Source organism: Ovis aries, chromosome 12 (assembly GCF_016772045.2).
Source record: "Ovis aries strain OAR_USU_Benz2616 breed Rambouillet chromosome 12, ARS-UI_Ramb_v3.0, whole genome shotgun sequence".
In the NCBI taxonomy this organism is placed as follows: domain Eukaryota; kingdom Metazoa; phylum Chordata; class Mammalia; order Artiodactyla; family Bovidae; genus Ovis; species Ovis aries.
Window position 1 is genome coordinate 39631545 of NC_056065.1, and position 7518 is coordinate 39639062.

Sequence of the window (7518 nt, forward strand, 5' to 3'; positions counted from 1 at the left end):
ATGTTGCTGCAAATGGCATTTCATTTTTTTATGGCTTAATAATAACTGATTGTGTATATATACCGCATCTAAATACATTCATCTGTTGGATATTTAGATTGCTTCCATGTCCTGTTGTAAATAGTGGCTGTAATGAACATTGGGGTGCATGAATCTTTTTGAATTATGAATTTCTTCAGGTATATGCCCAGGAGTAGGATTTCTGGGCCATATGGTAGTCCTATATTCAGTTTTTTCAGGAACTTCCATATAATTGTCCACAGTGGCTGTTCCAATTTACAGTCCCAGCATTCCAGCTTACATTTCCTACAGTGTAGTAGGGTTGCCTTTTATCCAAATTCTCTCCAGCATTTATGTTTGTAGACTTCTGGATGATGGCCATTTCTGACTGGTGTGAGGTGGGACCTCACTGCAGTTCTGATTTGTGTTTCTCTACTAATTGGCTACGAGCCAGCTCACTGGGTGCAGGTGGCTGTGGGCCGGCTCACTGGGTGCAGGCGGCTGCGGGCTGGCTCACTGGGCGCTGCTGAGAGGAGCCACCCCACTTCTGAGGTCAGGAGTAGCGGCCTAGAGTGCCAGGCTGCGACGGCGCAGGAACGGCTGAGAGGAGCTACCCTGCGTCCGAGGTCAGGGGCGGCGGCCAAGAGGAGCTACCCTGTGTCCGAGGTCAGTGGCAGTGGCTGGGAGGAGCTACCCCACGTCCAAGGTCAGTGGCGGCCAGGAGAAGACACCCTGTCTGAGATCAGGGGCGGCCAGGAGAAGCCACCTCGAGCCCGAGGCCAGGGGCGGTGACCTTGAGGAGCCACCCCGAGCAAGAGGCCAGGGGTGGCAGCTGGGAGGAGCCACCCATGCCCAAGGCCAGGGCTGGCGGCCGGGAGGAGCAACCCGAGGAGTGGTGGCTGCACAGGTGCAGGAGGGCCTAGAGGAGCTATCCCACGTTGAAGGTCAGGAACAGTGGTGGTAAGGAGATACCCCTTGTTCAAGGTAAGGAAGAGCTGCTGTGCTTTGCTGGAGCAGCCGTGAAGAGATACCCCACGCCAAGGTAAGAGAAACCCAAGTAAGATGGTAAGTGTTGCAAGAGGGCATCAGAGGGGAGACACACTGAAACCATACTCACAGAAAACTAGTCAATCTAATCACACTAGGACCACAGCCTTGTCTAACTCAATGAAACCAAGCCATGCCTGCGGGGCAACCCAAGATGGCGGGTCATGTTAGAGAGGCCTGACAGAATGTGGTCCACTGGAGAAGGGAATGGCAAGGCACTTCAATATTCTTGCCTTGAGAACCCCATGAACAGTAGGAAAAGGCAAAATTATAGGATACCAAAAGAGGTACTCCCCAGGTCATTGGGTGCCCAATATGCTACTGGAGATCAGTGGAGAAATAACTCCAGAAAGAATGAAGGGATGGAGCCAAAGCAAAAACACCACCCAGTTGTGGATGGGACTGGTGATAGAAGCAAGATCCGATGCTGTAAAGAGCAATATTGCATAGGAACCTGGAATGTCAGGTCCATGAATCAAGGCAAATTGGAAGTGGTCAAACAAGAGATGGCAAGGGTGAACGTCGGCATTCTAGGAATCAGCAAACTAAAATGGACTGGAATGGGTGAATTTAACTCAGATGACCGTTACATCTACTACTGCAGGCAGGAATCCCTCAAAAGAAATGGAGTAGCCATCATGGTCAACAAAAGAGTCCGAAATGCAGTACTTGGACGCAAACTCAAAAACGGCAGAATGATCTCTGTTCGTCTCCAAGGCAAACCATTCAATATCACAGTAATCCAAGTCTATGCCCCAACCAGTAATGCTGAAGAAACTGAAGTTGAATGGTTTTATGAAGACCTACAAGATCTTTTAGAACTAACACCCAAAAAAGATGTCCTTTTCATTATCGGTGACTGGAATGCAAAAGTAGGAAGTCAAGAAACACCTGGAGTAAAGGCAAATTTGGCCTAGGAATGCGGAATGAAGCAGGGCAAAGACTAATAGAGTTTTGCCAAGAAAATGCACTGGTTGTAGCAAACACCCTCTTCCAACAACACAAGAGAAGACTCTACACATGGACATCACCAGATGGTCAACACCAAAATCAGATTGATTATATTCTTTGCAGCCAAAGATGGAGAAGCTCCATACAGTCAACAAAAACAAGACCGGAAGCTGACTGTGGCTAAGATCATGAACTCCTTATTGCCAAATTCAGACTTAAATTGAAGAAAGTAGGGAAAACCACTAGACCATTCAGGTATGACCTAAATCAAATCCCTTATGATTATACAGTGAAAGTGAGAAATAGATTTAAGTGCCTAGATCTGATAGATAGAGTGCCTGATGAACTATGGACTGAGGTTCGTGACATTGTACAGGAGACAAGGATCAAGACCATCCCCAAGAAAAAGAAATGCAAAAAAACAAAATGGCTGTCTGGGGAGGCCTTACAAAGAGCTGTGAAAAGAAGAGAGGTGAAAAGCCAAGGAGAAAAGGAAAGATATAAGCATCTGAATGCAGAATTCCAAAGAATAGCAAGAAGAGATAAGAAAGCCTTCTTCAGCAATGAATGCAAAGAAATAGAGGAAAAGAACAGAATGGGAAAGACTAGAGATCTCTTCAAGAAAATTAGAGATACCAAGGGAACATTTCATGCAAAGATGGGCTCGATAAAGGACAGAAATGGTCTGGACCTAACAGAAGCAGATGATATTAAGAAGAGGTGGCAAGAATACATGGAAGAACTGTACAAAAAGATCTTCACGACCCAGATAATCATGATGATGTGATCATGAATCTAGAGCCAGACATCTTGGAATGTGAAGTCAAGTGGGCCTTAGAAAACATCACTATGAACAAAGCTAGTGGAGGTGATGGAATTCCATTTGAGCTGTTTCAAATCCTGAAAGATGATGCTGTGAAAGTGCTGCACTCAATATGCCAGTAAGTTTGGAAAGCTCAGCAGTGGCCACAGGACTGGAAAAGGTCAGTTTTCATTCCAATTCCAAAGAAAGGCAATGCCAAGAATGCTCAAACTACCACACAATGGCACTCATCTCACATGCTAGTAAAGTAGTGCTCAAAATTCTCCAAGTCCAGACTTCAGCAATACATGAACCGTGAACTTCCAGATGTTCAAGCTGATTTTAGAAAAGGCAGAGGAACCAGAGATCAAATTGCCAACATCCGCTGGATCATGGAAAAAGCAAGAGAGTCCCAGAAAAACATTTATTTCTGCCTTATTGACTATGCCAAAGCCTTTGACTCTGTGGATCACAATAAACTCTGGACAATTCTGAAAGAGATGGGAATACCAGACCACCTAACCTGCCTCTTGAGAAATCTGTATGCAAGTCAGGAAGCAACAGTTAGAACTGGACATGGAACAACAGACTGGTTCCAAATAGGAAAAGGAGTACATCAAGGCTGTATATTGTCACCCTGCTTATTTAACTTCTATGCAGAGTACATCATGAGAAACGTTGGGCTGGAAGTAACACAAGCTGGAATCCAGATTGCCAGGAGAAATATCAATAACCTTAGATATGCAGATGACACCACCCTTATTGCAGAAAGTGAAGAGGAGCTAAAAAGCCTCTTGATGAAAGTGAGAGGAGAGTGAAAACATTGGCTTAAAGCTCAAAATTCAGAAAACGAAGGTCATGGCATCTGGTCCCATCACTTCATGGGAAATAGATGGGGAAACAGTAGAAACAGTGTTAGACTTTATTTTTTTTGTCTCCAAAATCACTGCAGATGGTGACTGCAGCCATGAAATTAAAAGACGCTTACTCATTGGAAGAAAAGTTATGACCAACCTAGATAGTATATTCAAAAGCAGAGACATTACTTTGCCGACTAAGGTCCGCCCAGTCAAGGCTATGGTTTTTCCTGTGGTCATGTATGGATATGAGTGTTGGACTGTGAAGAAGGCTGAGCGCCGAAGAATTGATGCCTTTAAACTGTGGTGTTGGAGAAGACTCTTGAGAGTTCCTTGGACAGCAAGGAGATCCAACCAGTCCATTCTGAAGGAGATCAACCATGGGATTTCTTTGGAAGGACTGATGCTGAAGCTGAAGCTCCAGTACTTTGGCCACTTCATGCGAAGAGTTGACTCATTGGAAGATACTGTGATGTTGGGAGAGACTGTGGGCAGGAGGAGAAGGGGATGACCCAGGATGAGATGGCTGGATGGCATCATGGACACGTTGGATGTGAGTCTGAGTGAACTCCGGGAGATGGTGATGGACAGGGAGGCCTGGTGTGCTGCGATTCATGGGGTCACAAAGAGTCGGACATGACTGAGCAACTGAACTGAACTGAATAATTAGCAATGTTGAGCATCTTTTCATGTGCTTTTTGACCATCTATATGCTTTGGAGAAATGTGCATTTAGACATTTAGGTCTGCCCATTTTTCAACTGGGAATTTTTTTTTGTTGTTTTTTTAGCTGCACGACCTGTTGCCCTTGTCATTTGTACTATTTGCAAGTAATTTTATTTCTCATTCTGTAGATTGTCTTTTCATTTTGCTTATGCTTTCCTTTGCTGCGCAAAAGCTTTAAATTTAATTAGGTCCAAATTTTTTGCTTTCATTTTTCATTACCCTAAGATGTGGATCCAAACTATATTTTTATTGCTGTGATTTATGTCACAAAGTGTTCTATGTTTTCCCTGTAAGGGTTTTATAGTGTCCAGTCTTGCATTTAGATCTTTAATTCATTCTGAGTTTATTTCTGTATATGGTATTAGAGGATGTTCTAATTTCACTCTTCTGCATTTAGTGGTCTAGTTTTTCAAGTGCCACTTATTGGAGAGACCGTCTTTGTTGTATATTCTTGCCTCCTTTTGTCAGATTAATTGACCATAGGTGTGTGGGTTTATTTCTCCTGTTCCATTGATCTTTAAGTCTGTCTTTGTGCCAGTGCTACACTATTTTGATTTCTGTAGCTTTATAATATAGTCTGAAGTCAGGGAGACTTATTTCTCCAGCTCCATTTTTCTTTCTCAAGATTGCAGGTACTATTTGGGGGCTTTTGTTTTTCCACACAAATTTTAAGATTTCTTGTTCTAGATCTGCAAAAAATAATATTGGTAATTTGATAGGGATTGCATTGAGTCTGTAGATTACCTTGGGTATTATAGTGATTTTGACAATATTGATTCTTCCGATCCAAGAATACGGCACACTTTTCCCCGTGTCATCTTCAATTTCTTTCATCAGTATCATACTTTTTGGAGTATAGGTCTTTTGTCTCCTCAGGTAGGTTTATTTCTAGGTATTTTATTCTTTTTGATTTAATGGTAAATGAAATTGTTTCCCTAATTTCTCTTTCTCATCTTTCACGGTTAATATATAAAAATGCAACAGATTTCTGCATATTAATTTTGTATCGTGCAGTTTATGAAATTCTGATTAACTGTAATAGTTTTCTGGTAGCATCTTCAAGGTTTCTTGTGTATAGTATCATGTCATCTGAAAACAGTGACAGTTTGGCTTCTTTTCCAATTTGTATTCTTTTTTATTCCCTTTTTGCTCTCTAATTGCCATGTCTAGGACTTCCAAAGCAATCTTGAATAAAAGCAGCCAGAATAGACATCCTTGTCTTGTTCCTGATTGTAGAAGAAATGCTTTCAGGTTTTCCCTATTGAGCATGATGTTAGCTGTGGGTTTGTCACATACTGCCTTTATTATGTTGAGGTATATCCCCTTTATGCTTACTTTCTGGGGAGTTTTTATCATCAATGGATGTTGGATTATGTCAAAAGATTTCCTGCATCTATTGAGGTGGTCATGTGGTTTTTATGCTTCAGTTTGTTAATGTAGTATGTCACATTGATTGATTTACACATATTAAAAAATACTTGCATCCTTGGGATAAATCCCACTTGATTATAGCTTGTGATTCCTTAATATATTGCTGGATTCTGTTTACTAAGATTTCGTTGAAGATTTCTGCATCTATGTGTATTAGTGATATTGGCCTATAATTTTCCTTCTTTGTTGTATGTTTGGTTTTGGTATTAGAGCGACAGTGGCCTCATAGAAAAATTTTGGAAGTGTTCCTTTCTCTTAAGTTTTTTAGAATAGTTTCAGAAGGATAGGTGTTAACTTTTCTCCAAGTGTTTGATAGAATTTATCCATGAAGCCATCTGGTGCTGGACTTTTGTTTGGGAATTTTTAAGTCACAGTTTCAACTTCAGTGCTTGTGATTGGTCTGTTCATATTTTCTGTTTCTTTCTGGTTCAGTCATGGGAGATTGTAGCTTTCTAAGGATTTGTTCATTTCTTCTTGGTTGTCCATTTATTGGCATAGAGTTGCTTGAAGTATTCTCTTATGATCCTTTGCCTTTTTGTGGTATTAGTCGAAACTTTTCAATTTCTAATTTTATTGATTTGAATCCTCTCCCATCACTTATTCCTACTCTGATCTTTATAACTTCTTTCCTTCTACTAACTTTGAGTTTTGTTTATTCTTCTTTCCCTAGTTGCTTTGGATGTAAGTTTAGGTTGTTTATTTGAGATTTTTCTTGTATTGCCATAAACTTCCCTCTTAGAACTGCTTTTGTTGCATCCCATAGGTTTTGGGTCATTGTGTTTTCATTGTCATTTGTCACTAGGTATTCTTTTATTTCCTCTTTGACTTCTTCAATGATCTATTTATTGTTTAGCAGTGTATCATTTCTCTTCCATGTGTTTATGTTGGTTTGTTTGTTTATAGGTTTTTATTTTTCTTTTAGTTGATTTATTTTCTCATAGTGTTGTGGTTGGAAAAGATGCTTAATATGATTTCAACTTTCTTAAATTTACTGATGCTTGATTTGTGGCCCAACATGTGAACTATTTGGGGAATGTTCTAAGTGTACTTGAAAAGAATGTGTATTCTGCTTTCAGATGGAATGCTCTATAATTATCAATTAAGTCTGTTTGATCTAATGTGTCGTTTAAGGCCTGTATTTCCTTACTGATTTTCTGTCTGGATGATCTGTCCATTGATATAAGTGGCATGTTAAAGTCCCCCACTATTATTGTGTTACTGTCAATTTTTCCTGTTATGGCTGTTAACATTTGTCTTATATATTAAGGTCCTCCTATGTTGGGTGCTTTGGAGAAGGCAATGGCAACCCACTCCAGTACTCTTGCCTGGAAAATCCCATGGATGGAGGAGCCTGGTAGGCTGCAGTCCATGGGGTCGCGAAGAGTCGGACGCAACTGAGCGACTTCACTTTGACTTTTCACTTTCATGCATTGGAGAAGGAAATGGCAACCCACTCCAGTGTTCTTGCCTAGAGAATCCCAGGGATGGGAGAGCCTGGTGGGCTGCCGTCTATGGGGTCGCACAGAGTCGGACACGACTGAAGTGACTTAGTAGCAGCAACAGCAGCATGTTGGGTGCATACTTATTTGCAATTGTTATATCTTCTTGAATTGATCCCTTGATTATTATTTATCCTTCTTTGTCTCTTATAACAGACTTTATTTTAAAGTAAAGACTGTTACTATTTTGTCTGATATGAATATTG